The sequence below is a fragment of the Scardinius erythrophthalmus genome (assembly GCF_964197995.2).
Source record: "Scardinius erythrophthalmus genome assembly, chromosome: 2".
NCBI classification, from domain to species: domain Eukaryota; kingdom Metazoa; phylum Chordata; class Actinopteri; order Cypriniformes; family Leuciscidae; genus Scardinius; species Scardinius erythrophthalmus.
This window is the reverse complement of record NC_138222.1, coordinates 4,227,316-4,245,222: the sequence shown is the minus strand read 5'-3', so window position 1 is coordinate 4,245,222 and position 17,907 is coordinate 4,227,316. Positions and strand designations below refer to the sequence as shown.

Here is a 17,907-nt window from a genome sequence, read left to right as displayed (position 1 = left end):
AGGACAATAAATGGCAAAAAATATGTGATATATTTCACATATTTCAAAATATTTACCTTTACCTGTAGGCCCAATCCCAAATTAAATGTATTGTTCTTTGTTTTTTTATTTGCACTTAAAACGAGAGAGAAAAATATGTTTGTTTGTTTTTTCTTTCTTTTTTTTAATATTATATTTAGATATCTACTCGAAAAACAGACATTAATTCATAATAATATTGGTGATCTTCAGTGTTTATTGACAACACACGAGTTGACTGATTTATAGGGATAGTTCACCGGGAAAAAATTTAAATAAAAATCTGTCATCATTTAGGCTACTCACCCTCAAGTTGTTTCAAACCTTTCTTTCTTCTACTGAACAGTGAACACAAAATATATTTTGAACAATATGGGTAACCAAAAAAAAAAAAAAAAAACAGACTATGAAAGTCAGTGAGGTCCATCAACTATTTATTGTTTACTGACAATCTCCTTTTGTGTTCAGCAGAAGAGAGAAACTCACGCAGGTTTGGAACTTGAGTCTGAACTGATGACAGAATTAACAATCCATTTTAATGCCGTACAATACAGAGGTGTTAAGGCAAAACGAACATAATCACATGAAATAAACATTCAAAGTGTAAATTAGTGAAAAGAGAATACATGTAAGCTGTTTGACCTTTGGATCTGGTTTGGACTGCGAGCATGCGCAAACCATGTTGTTTACTTACAGCTTTCATAAACTCCCAACAATAAAAAATGTCATGAACGAAAACTTCAAGAGAAAAACATTATTAAGATATAGCCTAGTATGATATACAAATAGCGATTCATGCATACGTTACCACGCATGCTTAAACATAGCGAAAAAATACATGCAACTATTAGCCTACCTAAAACAAGTATTTAACACTAACTGTGCATTAAGTTAATGCAAACACGCTTGCTTTTGCCTGGTCTCTGCTGTCAGCTCTGAAACCGCAGAGCAGATCGCGTGCGCGAGTAAATACATGCAACTATTGCTAAAACAGTGATTAAACACTTACTGTGATTTACGCAAAGTTGCAAACACCTCTGATATCCAGAGCCGGTTCTAGACATTAGGAGGCCCTAGGCAAAATTCATGTTGGAGGCCCCCCACCCCCAATAAAAAAACACTTGAAACAAATATGATTCCTAACCTTTTTATTTATACAACATTTAATTTTAAAAGCAGTATATTTTTACTTACACAGTACATAAGTTTGGACACATTACTATTTTTAATGTTTTTGAAAGAAGTCTCTTATGCTCATCAAGCCTGGATTTATTTGATCAAAAAAACAGAAAAATAATAAAGTGAAATATTATTAAAATTTAAAATAATGGTTTTCTATTTTACTATACTTTATATTTCTGTGATGCAAAGCTGAATTTAGTGCCACGTGATCATTCTGATTTATTATCAAATGTTAGAAATGGTGCTTAATATTTATTTTATAACCTGTGATACTTTTTTTCAGGATTTTTGATTATTAAAGAGTTGTTTTAAAAAAGTCTTCACTATCACTTTTTATATATTTAACACATATATTTTTTTTTCTGTATTTTTGATCAAATAAATGCAGGCTTGTAGAGCATAATAATAAACTTCTTTCAAAAACATTAAAAATAGTAATGGGTCCAGACTTTTACCGGTACTGTACATATTAATCAAACTTTATCTACGGTAATCTCTTTTTTGTTTAATGAAGATGTTATTGTTGTTGTTGTTATTTTGCTGTTTTATTCAATTTATTCACAGTTCCAGAATCCCACTTCAGTAGATGAGCATAAGTGCTTTTATATTGCATTGCTACCTTAAATATGCTATACACAAATCAAGTGGAAGAGAAAGACACGATCGCTACTGAGCAGAAAAAAATATATAAAGTGAAATTATTGGCGTAATGTCAGGAATCTAATCATCAGCAGAATTTAGAAGATAGACCCATATATATGAGATCCTTTAGACTATTTGAAACATTTAAAAATGTTGTAGTGTGTTGGCTTTTTAACTTAGAATACAGACGTCTTGTCTTTTAATTTTGTAGCTTTTTTACTAGTCAGCTCCCGACGCGATGTTATTCATTGTACGCGCAAATTCAAAGCGTCGCGTCTGGGCACGTTAATGACGCTCGCGCTCTTTTAAACTCGTAATAAAGCGGTGAATGATTTTTCCAGAAATGACGCTGATCTACAGTACAAGTTTATATTTAGAATACATTGCAATCACTCCAAAATAGATGACGACAACTCTCACACCTGCATTATGAGCTGTGCTTCTTTGTGTGCTTATTAGGCTTTAGCCTCGCAGCACCTGATGGATGCGTTCGTTACACATACTTTCAGATGCCGGCACACATTAATTGGTTTAACTGCAGTAATGTAACAGTCTATGGTTAAGATAAACATCGTCACTATTTATAGTGAATTAATAAATATTGAAATAAATTGTAGATAGGACATTTGTACTTTTTTTTTTTTTTTTGTCCCTCTGTCTGGGCCCCATCCCGCCAATCGGGCCCTAGGCACGTGCCTAGTTTGCCTTTGCGTTAATCCGGCTCTGCTGATATCTACTGTAGATTGTGTCTCTCTGTGTCACGGCTGACCGCATGCGGTCACTCTCCGCGCTGATTGGTCTAAACGCGGATTCTGCGTAACTGTTTTTTTCTAGACAAGGCAATGCAAGATAAGTTTTTTTTATACAGCACATATTTTATGCACTATGGCAATCCAAAATGCTTTACAAAAAAAATTATTAAAATTTCACACTATGGCAATTCAAAGTGCTTTGCATAGAACATAAGCACAAAATAAAAGCAAGGGAATTAATTAAAACAGTTATAAAAGGAATTAATTAGAGTAAATTGAATTAAAGCCAGTAAAAAGATGATACATAAACTTCTCATCTGGCAAAGCACAGGTGAATCTTATTTTGCATCTTTCAATTTCCCCAATTAAGTGTTTCTCTCTTACCCAATTCTCAGTGCCATGCCATTTGAGTTCAGTTTAGAATCAAAAGGAAGAATACAGGGCAGTCAGTCGGACGTACAGTGGATACAGTCTGAGATTTTCCCATGATGGTCAGTCTTCTCTGTGGTTTTTCCCTCGGCATGCCTAAATAACTCTCAATTTTCACCTCAATTGAAAAAGGTGAGCACTCACAACTTGCTCACAAATTTGATCATCCAGGCCCTCTGGGTTTCCCCCACTACAATATCGTGAATTAACTAAACCCACCAGACTAGTATCGCCATACTAGTCACCACAGTGTTCCTTTGACCATCATGAGTAAATCCCCCTTGTTGTATAACAAATTTATTAAATGTTTAATTTAGGTTTCCACTACAATAGTATATAAACTGAGAAAGTGATTATTGAGTTTACAGCAAGAGATTCCTGCCAGACCTGTTTTTCCTTTGTAAGTTAAATGAGTCAGATCACGGAGATGCTAACCTATTGTCTTTAATGGCTCTTGGAGCCAGAGCCACAGTCCAGATGTTGAATCGTTACGCTGATTGGATTAGCACATATGCGTTTGAATGGTTATGCTGATTGGATTGAGACTGGTAACACGCTGGAGTCTGGGGCGGGTTCCTTAACCTGTATACTCATTTACATGCTTTATTCAGAGTCTCCACCTCTATGTAATCCCTCCCCTCTTTGAAAAGTATAATTACAATGAATACTGTATTATGAGTTAGACTTGATGAACTACAGACTCGGAAGAATAAATCTCTTCTGCTTATAAGATCCATCTCAAGTCTCCTGGTTTTTGCTTCGATGAAGGAATAAAAGTTCCCAACACCCTCAGGCACCTTTTCACAATTTAGACAGTTATAATTAAAAGAGATAAATTGGCAAAACACAGCTGCTTGTTATACTGTGAGATTATCCCATGTGGATTGTACTGTGTCTGTGGTGATCTTTCAACGCGCCTAAAACAATCTATTTGACATCTCCAAGACCCGATTTTCAAGTCAAGTCACCTTTATTTATATAGCGCTTTTAACAATATAGATTGTTTCGAAGCATTACCCAGCCCCGGGGTCCCTGCCGTTTCACAAGAACATTTCTGTTAACCAGTTCTGCACTCGTCTGGTGTCTGACTGCCTTTGTTCTCTTATTTTCATTAAAACTGGCATTGTACCTGCATTCGCTCTTGGGTCATCTGTTCTCCTTGACCAAAAAAAGTATATTTAATAGGCTACTCGATCAAAAGAGATCACACATAACTACAACCCAAATATACTTTGAATACTTAATTATACTTTTAAGTATATCTCGATCAAAGGATTGAGTACAAGTATAGGCCAAATATTCTCTGACTTTTCTAAAGTACAAGTCAAGTACACTTAAGTGTAATTAAGTATATTTCTGAGAAGTACATAAAGTATATTTTTGAGAAGAATATAAAATGTAGACTGAAAGTATGCTTTCTTCTTTTTAGTTGAAAAGAAATATACTAATAGAACATTTGAATAAACTTATTTTTCGTAAGGGAATTATTATCGCTGTGTACAAGATCAGGTTCAGTTCCATGCTTATTTTATTTACTCTATAAGCTATTCCACCAGAAAGCTTGTTACTATATAAACTTGAACATGTTAGTTTATAAGAGAGTGTGTAATATTATGTTTAAAAAAAAAAGTATTTAATAAGCTACTCAATCAAAATAGTAAACACAAGTACAATCCAAGAATACTTAATTATACTTTTAAGTATATCTCGATCAACAAAGAATAGGCCAAATATACTTAGACTTTTCTGTCAGTATAAGTCAAGTATACTTAAGTGGAATTTGAAGTATATTTCTGAGAAGTACATAAAAAGTATACTTTCTTAATTTTAGTTTTAAAGAAGTATACTAATAGCACACTTGAATAAACTTCTTTTTCGTAAGGGTTGGTGGCTCGAGAACACAAAATTTGAAGGTTCCAAGGTGCAAGTGCTGAAAAATGTTGAAAACTTTATCAGCTCCGTGTAAACTTCAAAAACGTGAATCTGTGAAAACGCTGACGGCGTGCACATGCATATTACGTGCTAAGTCTATAGGTATGCACGTTTGAATACATATGTGCGCTGGCGCGTATTCTTTCTTTACAAATTGACCTCACCAAATTACTTGTCTGGCCTTAAAAAAGTCCAGGCGCAGGTCCTTCATCAGATCTGGATACGGCAGACTGCGGTAAACCTCGGGATAAACAGAGAGACTAATATTAGCATAGACGCCATTCTTCTTACGATGTAACGAGTACATAAGGTGTTATGGGAAGTGTTATTGTATTCCTATTCCCAGCTTTTAAACAAGTATAATATACCTGTCACTCCACGAGTTTGCTATTGTAATGGATGCCATTCCTTACTATAGAATAACTCTTCAATTCACGTTTATTTGTATAGCGCTTTTCACAATACACATAATTTCAAAGTAGCTTTACACCGAATGCATGAGTCCACATTACAATTTAGAGTGATCTGTTATTTAGAGGTGACTGTCTGAGTTATGTATTTCAGAAATGTACAAATACAAAGTCACAGTTAGCTAAAAATGAATTAATTTAATGCAGATACAATGAGCTCATTCAAGTAATAACAAATGATTATGACATTTAGAAAAAAAATAGCATTGGTGCATGTTGATTCAGAGTTTACGTCATCTTAAGTCTTCATAGGTGTTGGGCATCTTAAGTGTTCATAATGGGCTGGATCCAAACTGGACCTGACATATCCTCTAGTTACCTCAGGATGGGCATCCCAAGATAAAACAGAGAAGCAATTGGAAATTAATTAGCGTAGCTGCTGTTCATAACATCAAGAAAGAATAATCATGTGCATTTGATCTGATATAACTGTATAAAGTTAGGAGATTCATTATATGAATGCTAGGCTAAAGAGATGCGTCTGTAATCATGATTTAAACTGGGAGAGCGAGTCTGAGCCCCGAACATAATCAGGAAGGCTATTCCAGAGTTTAGGAGCCAAATGTGAAAACGCTCTCCCTCCTTTAGTGGACTTAGATATTCAAGATACTACCAAACGACCAGAGTTTTGTGACCTTAAAGAGTGTGATGGATTGTAAGGCGATGGAAGATTAGTTAAATACACAGGAGCTAAACCGTTTAGGGCCTTATAGGTCAGTATCAATACTTTGTAATTGATTCGGAACTTAATAGGTAACCATAATAACATTGGTGTTATATGATCATATTTACTTGACCTAGTAAGGACTCTAGCAGCTGCATTTTGGAGTAATTGTAGCTTGTTTATTGAGGATGTAGTAGGACAACCAACCTGTAATGCATTACAGTAATTTAATCTAGAGGTCATGAATGCATGAACTAACTTTTCTGCATCAGAAACAGATAGCATATTCCGGAGCTTAGCGATGTTTCTGAGGTGGAAAAAGGCTGTTTTTGTAACATTTTAAATATGATTTTCGAAGGATAAGTTGCTGTCTAATACAGTACAACATTACAGGTCATCCAATATTTTATATCTTTAACACATTCTGTCAACTTAGACAATTTAGAGAATTCATCTGGTCGTGAAGAAATATAACTGAGTATCATCGGCAGTGGAAATTAATTCCATGTTTTCTTATAATATTACAAAGTGGCAGCATATATATTGAAAATAGCAGAGGGCCTAACACAGAGCCTGTCCCTGAATACCAATGTAATTTTGTAATCGATCTAAGAGTATTTTATGATCTATAGTGACGAACGCAGCACTACTGCGTATTCGTAAAACCTCACAAAAGCTCACTGAGATGATACAGACGGAAAAATAAATAATAAAGTTATTGCGTAATTCTTCTGACAGGACAATTTTATTTAGCAAAATATCTCATCATTCATTGCGTCCAGGTCGCACTCACATACTTGGTTACTAACGTAACCTCGGTTCCTTGAGAGATGGCAAACGCATTGGGAAAACTCCTTTTCTCGAGAATATTGAAGCCTTTATTTTAAAACGCAGTGCAGCTGCACAGCGAGCTCAGTGCAGGCTATCTAAACATCGTGGTTGGCTGTGCTGGGGCAACTGATGTCCGGGGCGAGACCCGGGACTTATAACAGAGCTAGTCAGGAACCACCGGGGACCAGATGGGTCAGGCCCCTTAGATGGAATAGAGCTGTTCACAGAGCTAGTGATTATAATTCAGAGAGTATAAGGGATCCTCGAGGAAGCACATTGGTTTGGACCCACAGGGGCCAGTGCACTTTAAACAGAGAGGACCTCCAAATTATAAAACCTCACAAATGTGGATGGTGAGGACCACCCGGCCGCCACACAAATGTCTTTGATAGGAATCCCACTGGACCATGCCCTAGAAGAGGCCATGCCTCTTGTGGAATGAGCCCTGATGCCTATGAGGCAAGAAAGGCCCATAGAAACGTAGGCTAGAGAGATAGCGTCCACTATCCAACGTGACAGTCTTTGTTTCGTGACCGGAAGCCCCTTGGTGCGGCCACCGAAACATACAAAGAGCTGTTCTGACTGCCTGAACAGGGCAGAACGCTCTAGATATACTCTAGTAGACTTAAATCTCTATCGTCTTCCGACGGGGGAAGGGCTGATAGTGAAATAACCTTGGCTTAGAACGGAGTTGAGAGCACCTTGGGTACATAGCCATGTCTTGGTCTGAGGACGACTCTGGAGTCATTGGGCCCAAACTCAAGGCAAGACGTGCTCATGGAGAGCGCTTGCAAATCACATACTCTCTTAACCGATGCTAGTGCTAGCAGTAGTGCAGTTTTGAGCGAGAGAGGGTTTAGGTCAGCCGACTAAAACGGCTCGAAGGGGAGTCCCCAGAGGCCCCTAAGAACCATGGACAGGTCCCAGGCAGGGACAGAAGGTGGTCGAGGCAGGTTGAGCCTCCTGGCTCCTTTAAGGAAGCGAATGATAAGGCCGCTTTTTCCCAAGGATAGACCGGCCACCGGAGTGTGGAAGGCTGCTATGGCCGCCACGTATACTTTGAGCGTGGAGGGGGAACGACCCACATCCAACAGCTCTTGGAGAAACAAAAGCATGTGTGGTAATTCACATTTGTATGGGTCTAGGTTCTTAGCTAAACACCAGCTGCTGAACACTGACCACTTAAGATTGTAGAGGCGCCTAGTGGACGGAGCTCCATATGTCGGAACCATATCTTGGTCCGACAGAGGGGGGCTATTAGGAGGACTGCACACTTGGTGTCCCTGATCTGTTCGATGATCTGAGGGAGCATCGAGACCGGAGGCAAAGCGTAAAGAGGAAGGCTGGGCCATTCGTGGGCCAGTGCATCCTTGCTCTTTGAAAAGAAGATTGGGCAGAGAGAGTTGTCTTCTGAAGCGAAGAGGTCAACCTCTGCCTTGCCGAAGATGCTTCACAACAGAAGAACCGTCTGGGGGTGGAGAGACCATTCCTCGGGGGGAACGTTGTCTTGAGATAGCATATCTGCCCCCTGGTTCAATATCCCCAGCACGTGCGCCGCTCTGAGCGCTCCATGACCGGAGCTGTTTGGCCATGGTATACAGGTTGTATGACCTGAGACCGCCCTGGCGATTTATGTAGGATACCACTGCCATGTTGTCCGTTCGGACCAAGGTTTTTAGGGCTAGAAAAAACGCTCTCATTTCAAGGCAGTTGATATGTCAGTTGATAGCCAGCCGCTGAATCGAAAGAGCTCGGTCTGGCGTGGGCCAAGCTCTCATCTGAACAAAGTCGAGAACTGTTCCCAGGAACGTTATACGTTGGCTGGGGGACAGAATACTCTGGAAAAGTTCGAAATTCCGGGTTCGAATTCACTGTGAGACACCAATGTGTCCCTGAGCAAGACACTTAACCCCTAGTTGCTCCAGAGGCGTGCAACCTCTGACATGTATAGCAATTGTAAGTCGCTTTGGATAAAAGCGTCAGCTAAATGAATAAATGTAAATGTAATGTAAATGTGTTGACTATTGCGTGTAAACACAAGGGTCTGCGAGCTAACTGAAGCGAGTAGCCTTGCTTTATAGTATTAATTACCCAAGCTGACACTCTGGGGAGAGCTTGCCAGGCCTCGGCCCGAGTGGCTAGGGGTTGAATGAAGTCTTGGGGGCGGGTCGCCAATACTCAGAGACCCAACCTCCAAAGTATTTGGGCGAAATTTGCTTTATGCTTATGTGGGTCGCTGTTAAAACAGCGTTTTATTGCAGGGGTGCGAGAAGAGAGACGGGCCCGTGTTCTGCAATTAATACATCTCCAGCCGTCTGAACTGAAAAGGGAGCTGTGAGAAGCACTCGAGCGATCTTCGGGGGTTGTCTGACCACGGTGAGACATGGCCCCCTCCTTTTTCGTTGCCAAGAGTGTCTTCCCCTGCAAAAAAAATTAAAAATACTCCAGCACAGCCTGCTCTACTGTGTCCGCCACAGGAGGATGACAAGGTCCGTCTCAGCCGCTGTTAAGTGTTCGGTGAAACAATCACCCGAGACGGTTGACCCGGAGATGGGTGGAGCTGCTCTCTCCCAGTGGAGGGCCGGGAAACTAATCTTTTGAGTCAAAATTCTGTTCCACCACTGGAGTCACAGTGGTACACAAATTCTCAAAAAAAAAAAAAAAAATAGCAGTTCCTCTATCCCTGGGTCTGAAGAGGGCCTGGAGAGCAGTGGGAGGAGAGAATCCTCACCACTCTCATCTCCCTCTTCTATCACCAGCGTGCAGCAGCATGCAGTTCGAGAACGCAACCAAGCCTCCTCCTGCGCCTCCTGCCCCGTGGAACCAGGTAAGTGTTGCACAGCACACTCAAAACCCCGCTATGGGCCGCCTCCCAGAGAGAGCCTCCCGAGCTGCATCTTTGCATTCCACCTCGCTGCCCCACTGCGGGTACGCCTACGGTCCCTCTGGTCCCGCTTGTACAGTCTCTGTGAGCCTGGTTAGCGCTCCCCAGTCTGTCTCGCTGGTTCATTCGCACCATCAGGCTCGGCTATGCGATTCAGTTCGCCCGGCGTCCCCCCAAGTTTCGGCCCAACTACTCCACTACAGTGAGAGCAGCCGATGCCCATGTCTTGCGGGTGGAGATCGCAGTCCTACTGGCAAAGGACGTGATATAGCCGGTCCCTCCAGCCGATATGAGGTCAAGGTACTACAGTCCCTACTTCATTGTACCCAAGAAAGGCGGTGGGTTACGACCGATCTTGGACCTGCGAGTTTTGAATCGGAATCTGTTCAAGCTACCATTCAAAATGCTCACTCATAAACGCATTTTCGAATGAATCCATCCCTGAGATTGGTTTGCAGCGATCGACCTGAAGGACGCGTACTTTCATGTCTCGATTCTTCTTCGATACAGTCCGTTTCTGTGCTTTGTGTTAGAAGGTCGAGCATATCAGTACAAGGTCCTGCCCTTCGGGCTCTCCCTGTCTCCCCGTGTCTTCACGAAAGTCACAGAGGGGGCCCTTGTTCCCATGAGAGAACAGGGTGTTCGCATCCTCAACTGTCCCGATGACTGGCTCATACTAGCACAACTCTGGACTGATCGTTAGAATGAATTCGCTTACTCGATCATGGACTGAAAACATACCTGGAATTTAGCAGAGAACAGAGAAGCAAAATTGGGTTAAAGGGTTAGAATAGAAACTTCCACGTACCAGGGTTACAGGTGCTTGTAGAGGTTCAGTGTGATAAACTCCCAACTTCTAAGGCAATACATACTTTACCCAGACAGCATGGTAACATTGATTCAATGTTGAATTTTGATCCAAACCATCATTTTGGTTGACATCAAAATTTCAATGTTTAAGTGTGTAGGATCAGCATTGAAATTTTGATGAAAGGGAACAGCACACATGGTTGAAGACAGTGACATTGAACTAACAGTGAGTCTTAGTTTATGAGCACAAGATCTTTCAGGCATGTATCTGTGCAAAACACTACTGGGTGTTTCCCAATCAGTGGGGCGTTTCAGTTCATGGGCACTTTCAATGGTGTTACCTCATTTGCTCTAATACACTGGGGGTTTGGTTTAGGGCTGGGCCCTCATGATATTAGCAAGTCTTTTGAAAAATAGTTGAAAAACACCAATTGTAGTTTGAAAATTGGCACTAATTGGTATATGCCCATTTTGGTTTTGCATGTGGGCTTCTCAGTAGTTAATTGATGCTTCCTTATTAGAGAGAAAACACAAGGGGCATCCTATACGGAAGTCTTGTGTGATTGACATGCATGAACTGCATGAACATGTATTTCTGTTTTTAGCATGCTTTTCAATTGCATTTTATTTATTGTTACTAAATCTACTAAGATACATTAATTTTCAAAGTAAGTAAAGTGTTGAAATAATTCGCACAGGTAGCATGGGGACATTGATACAATGTTGAGTTTTGATCCAAACCATAATTTTGGTTGAGATTGACATTTCAATGTTTAAAGTGTGTTGGATCAGCATTGAAATTTTGATGAAAGACAACAGCACACGTGGGTGGAGACAGTGACATTGAACTAACAGTGATTTGTAGTTGATGAGCACAAGATCGCTCAGGCATGTATCTCTGCAGAACATCAGTGGGGCGTTTTCAAACCACAATGGGCATTTTCAACCGCTTTACCTGATTTGCTCTAATCCAGTGGGGGCTTGGTTTAGGGGTGGGGTGGTTTAGCAAGTCTGTTGAAAAATGGTTGAAAAACATTTATTGTAGTTTTGAAATTGGCCACTGATTGGTAAACGCCCATTTTGGTTTTGCATGCGCACTTCTCAGTAGTCTAATGGTGCGTTCACACCGGACGCGAACAGCGCGTCAGGCGCGAGTGATTTCAATGTTAAGTCAATGCAAAGACGCGTTACGCGCGTAAAAAATTCCTGCGGCGCGAATGAGGCGTTTAGCGCGGCGCGGTAGACGCGAATTCGCCTCATTCGCGCGAACTTGACGCGAATTGAGCGTCTGGTGCGTTAAGTGCGTTACGCGCGAATGATTTTATTAGTGCTTTTTGTGCATTCACGCGTTTGACGCGAATTCGCGTCTGCCGCCCGAGTTGAAAAATCTGAACTTCTGCGTCAATTCGCGCCGCGTTAACCAATCAGGAGCCTGCTTGCTGCATCACGTGGTGAACTGACAGTTTATAATGTTATTTTATGTTTGGCCTCAATACATTATTTTGTAATATGACTAAAATGCACAAAAAAGCAAATCTTTCACATAAAAACTCGATTTCAATATGAGAAATACTCATTTTTTTATTGAATGCTATTTATTCCATATCTATTCTAGATTATATGAAACTTTATTAATCTAATGTAAAGACAACAATCACAATTTAGTGTATAAAAACTAAAAAAAAAAAAATCACAGGACAGGTTTCACTTTTGGAGGCTGGCTCCATTTATTATCAAAACAAAAATAAATGACAGATTAGGTGGGTGCGGGCGAGGGTGAACCTCGCGCCGGGCTGTACAGCGCGGGCTCGTCAGGCAGTGACCACCACTCGAGGCCGAGGCTTATACGGCCTACGCTGTCCTCGTCAGCGTCCTCATCGTTAGGTCCACCAAACCTACCTCCTGGAGCAAATTGTGAAACTCCTGAAACCCTCCGGAGGGTTTGGTGGACCCGAGTACAGCCACGATGTCCCCTACGCTGCTGTTTCTGCTCTCCAGAGCATATACGAGCGGTGACTCTCTCGATTAATGCTAATGCTAATGCTCGATAAACATCTAAAAAAAGATGGCCGCCAACAGGTTTCGAACTGACGCGCGTGACGCGCGTAAATTTCGATTCAAACTTTTGATTTTACGCGCGTCAATTTCGCTCTTGACACGCGAATGCACACAAAGTGGTCAAGCGTATAACTAGATGCGGCAGGCGCGAATTTGACGCACTGTTCGCGTTCGGTGTGAACGCACAGTAATGCTTCCTCATTAAAGAGAAAACATAGCTGCGTCCTATACAGAAGTCTTGTTTGTTGAAGCACCTGACATACTTACATGACTTCTCTGGCACAGTTTCAAACATTGGTGCATCTACATTCTTAAAAAGTGCACATTGCTTTACTAAAGTTTATTACAAATTTCCTGAATAAAGTTCTAATGTCATTTAACACATTTCTTGAAGTACAGGAGACATGAACATGAGCAAGAAAGTTAGACTGCAAACATAGCCCATGCCTTGCATCCGTCAGTGCTTGCATGCAGAGCACATTGCTCCTTTAGTAGGAATGAAGGCAGACGAAGATGGACAATAAAAAAAAAGAAGCACCCTCCTGATAATGCTGACATTGATTATACACCAAGTTGTTGTCGACAGCATAATCACCTGACCTGGGACTTGATGATATCCTGTGCCTTATCACTGCTTAATCAGGTAATCATTCATATTCCTGAATCTTGACCGAAGATCATATTCCTTGACCATAGACCGAAGTTGTGGCGCCGCCCGAGTGGCAGCCTGTTGCAGCAGCTCCCGTTAAATTTGTGTTTTTAATGTATTTATTTTATAGTGTTATAGTGTTTAAACTGCAAAATGGACACCAACAAAGTCACAGAGTTTGCTCTGCTTTTTCTGCTCCTTTGGACTTTGTTTACAGTCGCGTTTGGAAATTCTGTTCACAGCTGCGGTCCTATTGTTTACACCAGGGATCAGCTGTTAGCATTCCGCAACACGCCGATGCTACTAGAAGGAAAAAAGGATATTCCCCGCGAGCTAAGAAGGAGAAGACGGGGGAACCGTGCTGGAGCTTTGTGTCGGAATAAAAGGAGACGTTACAGACCAACTTTTCCGTCCATCGTTATGGGAAATGTAAGATGTTTAACCAACAAGATGGACGAGCTAACGGCTCTTACACGGCATCAGAGGGAATTCCAGGAATGTAGCATCATGCTGTTCACGGAGTCATGGCTAACTAAGCTAACACCGGATACGGCCGTGGCTCTGGATGGATTTGATTTACTGCGCGCGGACAGAACGATGGAGAGTGGTAAGGGAAAGACTGGCAGTGTTTGTGAATAATAAATGGTGTAAAACTGGACACATCACTATTAAAGAACAGATTTGTTGTAAGGACATTGAGCTGTTAGCCGCTAGCATGAGGCCGTACTATCTGCCCAGGGAATTTTCGCATGTTATAGCCATTGCTGCGTATATTCCCCCCTCTGCTGATGGTGAATCGGCGTGTGATGTCCTGCATTATGTTGTTAACAGACTGTTAACACAGAGCTCAAATGCACTTCTCATTATCTCTGGAGATTTTAATCATGCCCCTACATCCTCCACTTTGCCCACATTTACTCAGTATGTTTCATGCCATACCAGAGACAATAAAATACTGGATTTATTTTATGCCAACTCAAAGGAGGCTTATACATCAGCACCCCTTCCCCCCTTGGGAAGATCGGATCACAACCTGGTTCATCTTCTACCTATGTACAAACCCCTTGTATGCAGGCAACCAGCTTCCATCCGCACAGTGACGACATGGTCGGATGAGACCAGTGAGGCTCTGAAAGACTGTTTTGAAACAACTGTGTGGGAGGAATTGTGTAGTCCACATGGGGAGGATATTGATAGTCTAACAGACTGTATTACGGACTACATTAACTTCTGTGTGGAGAATACTGTACCCACCAGGATTGTACGGTGTTTTCCCAACAATAAACCGTGGATTAACCGTGATATAAAGACTCTACTTAAAGAGAAGAAGAGGGTGTTTGGATCAGGAAACAATGAAGAGCTAAAAACTGTCCAGAGAGAACTGAGAAAGAAGATCAGGGTGGGAAAAGCATGCTACAAGAGGAGGATGGAGGATCAGCTACAGCAGAACAATGTCATCGGTGTGTGGAAGGGGCTCAAAACCATCACGGGTCATAAGGTGTCCAGTTTCCAGGCTGAGGGTGACCAGAAGTGGGTGAATGATCTCAATCTATTTTTTTAACAGATTCGATCAGCTACCCTCCCCTGCCCCATCCAGTCCCCCCTGCTGCAATCCCCACTCTCTGCCTCCACAGCAGGCAGCTCCAGCCCCACCTCTCTCTGCACAGCCATCAGCTCGCAGACAATACACAATACACCTAACTTCTCCCCCCTGTCGATTCCCTCTAGTCAACACTCCATCCAATACACTCTGCCCCTTACAGAAGCCCAGGTGAGAATGGAGCTCAGGAAGATTAAGGCGAGGAAGGCTGCAGGTCCAGACGGTATCAGCTCCAGGCTTCTTAAGACCTGTGCAGACCAGCTGTGCGGCATATTGCTGTACATATTTGACCTTAGCCTGAAGCTGGGAAAAGTGCCACAGATATGGAAAACATCCTGTGTGGTGCCTGTTCCGAAGACGTCGCGCCCAAAAGACTTCGGAGACTATCGACCAGTAGCACTGACCTCGCATCTGATGAAAACATTGGAGAGGCTGGTGCTTACTCATCTCCGACCTCTGGTGAGTCCATCAATGGATCCACTTCAGTTTGCCTATCAACCTGGCATTGGAGTGGAAGATGCAATCATCTTCCTCCTAAATCGGGCCTATTTCACACCTGGAAAAGGCTGGGAGCACTGTGAGAGTCATGTTCTTTGACTTCTCTAGTGCTTTTAACACTATCCAACCTGCGCTCCTGAGGGATAAGATGGTGTGCATGGGAGTGGACCATCATCTGTCTGCCTGGATTCTGGACTACCTCACAGACCGACCACAGTATGTGAGGACTCGTGGCTGTGAGTCTGACATGATTGTCTGTAACACTGGAGCCCCGCAGGGTACGGTTCTTGCCCCGTTTCTCTTCACCATCTATACAGCAGACTTCATGTTCAGCTCAGCAACCTGTCATCTACAGAAGTTCTCTGATGACTCTGCCATCGTGGGTCTGATTACGGATGATTATGACAGGGAGTACAGAGGACTTGTTCAGAGCTTTGTGGACTGGTGCCAACGAAGCTGCCTCCAGATAAATGCGGGGAAAACGAAAGAACTGGTAGTGGATTTCCGTAGGCACAAACAAACTTTATCACTAGTGAACATTCAGGGAAAGGACATTGGGAGAGTGGACTCTTACAAATACCTGGGTGTTCACCTAAACAACAAACTGGACTGGACAAACAACACAGAGGCAATTTATAAGAAAGGGCAGAGCAGACTCTTTCTGTTGAGGAGATTAAGGTCTTTTGGAGTGCAAGGAGAGCTACTGAAGACTTTTTTTGACTCTGTAGTGGCCTCAGCCATATTCTATGGAGTGGTCTGCTGGGGCAGCAGCATCTCTACTGCAGACAGGAAGAGACTAGACAAGTTGATCAGGAAGGCCAGCTCAGTCCTGGGGATTCCCCTGGATACTGTACAGGAGGTGGGAGAAAGGAGGATGGTAGCAAAACTATCGTCATTGCTGCAGAATGCCTCTCACCCCCTGTATGTAACCGTTACATCACTGAGCAGCTCCTTCAGTCACAGACTGATACATCCTAAGTGTCTGAAGGAGCGGTACAGAAAGTCTTTTCTCCCTGCTGCTGTTAGACTCTACAACCAAAACTGTTCTCAGTAGACCCAGTAGGGGGCTCTCCCCCCCCACCCCCCCTTTTTTGTATTTATACATTCTACTGTGTATATACTGTATATACTGTTATTATAGTATGTGTATATTCTCTTTTTTATTTATTTGTATTTATTTATTTTTATTTTTAAATTTTTTGCTGCTGTAACACTGAAATTTCCCCACTGTGGGACGAATAAAGGATTATCTTATCTTATCTTATCTTATCTTATCTTATCTTATCTTATCTTATCTTATCTTATCTTATCTGTATTAAATTTGAGAAATGTAACTGATTTCCATTCAGTTTAGCTTGTTTCCACTGAAACACAATAACAAAAACATCTTGTGTTTATTAAGAAAGTGACTGACATGGCTATTTTGTGATATTTAAAGAGATTACATAACGTGAATCTGCAGCTTCAGCCCGAAATGAAAATTCTGTCATCATTTATTCACCCTCAAGTTGTTCCAAACCTGCATGCATTTCTTTCTTCTGCTGAACACAAAAGAAGATAGAGTGAAGAATGTTGGCATCCAGACAGTTGATGGTAGCCATTGACTTCCATGGTATTTATTTTCTACTATGGAAATCCGTCAACTTTCTGGTTACCAACATTCTTTAAAATATCTTCTTTTGTGTTCAACAGAAGAAAGAAACTCATACAGGGTTGGAACAACTGGGTGAGTAAATGATGACAGAATTTTCATTTCGGGCTGAACCATCCCTTTAAAGAAATTTTCATTGAAAAATACCTAAGCTCTTTTATTCTACAAAATAAACTTGTTACTTGAATGCTATGTTGTTTCACAGAAAATGAACTGAGATATAGTTAATGGCTATAGCTCAGAGGTGTTTGTTCCTCTTCACGAAGAGTTTAGCTCCAACACCTGGCTGGAAGTGTTCATTGATCCTAATGACCTTGATTAGCTTGATTAGCTGCCTCAGGTGTGTTTAATTAGGGCTGGAGATAAAATCGGACAACCTTGCCATAGTGCTTGCTTTTGATATTGAAGCATTAATAGATTTTAGAAAAATAAATGAAATAAACAGATTTTAATGATACTTTAATCGTAGTTTGAATATTTTGTGTTCAGCAACTTTTTTTAAAGTGAATTATATTGTGTTTAGTTATTCTTGAATGTGGCAAGTGAATTGACTTGTTTTTGAGTAACATCATGCTTTCTTTTTCAGATTTCAGAGAACCCAAAGGAAAAGAGGCAGTAGTCTGATGTAAGACAGATTTTTAAAAACCTGAACCGTTGGACCACCTGTAGTTGACATCAGGGGCCGTATTCACAAAGAATTGTAAGGCTAAAAGTAGCTCCTAACTGGCGAATTTAGGAGCAACTCCTAAAAATAATGGGCGTGTCACTCGTAACTTTAGGACTCCTAATTTTTTTTCACTGAGTAATTCACGAAGCATTTTAGCCCTAAAAGTAGCA

The 17,907-nt window shown here is 41.4% G+C and overlaps 1 protein-coding gene across 2 annotated transcripts in view; it reads right to left on the bottom strand.

Moving 5' to 3' along the window:
* nqo1 (NAD(P)H dehydrogenase, quinone 1) overlaps positions 1 to 17,907 on the bottom strand; it is a 41,455-nt gene that overhangs the window by 19,216 nt on the left and 4,332 nt on the right. The window contains exon 2 of one of the 2 annotated variants that reach the window (XM_081355875.1): positions 5,120 to 5,196. The exons of the other annotated variant lie outside the window; for it this stretch is intronic. The gene's annotated coding sequence lies outside the window, so the exon portion shown is untranslated. The remainder of the gene's footprint in view (positions 1 to 5,119; positions 5,197 to 17,907) is intronic. 2 annotated transcript variants of the gene reach the window in all.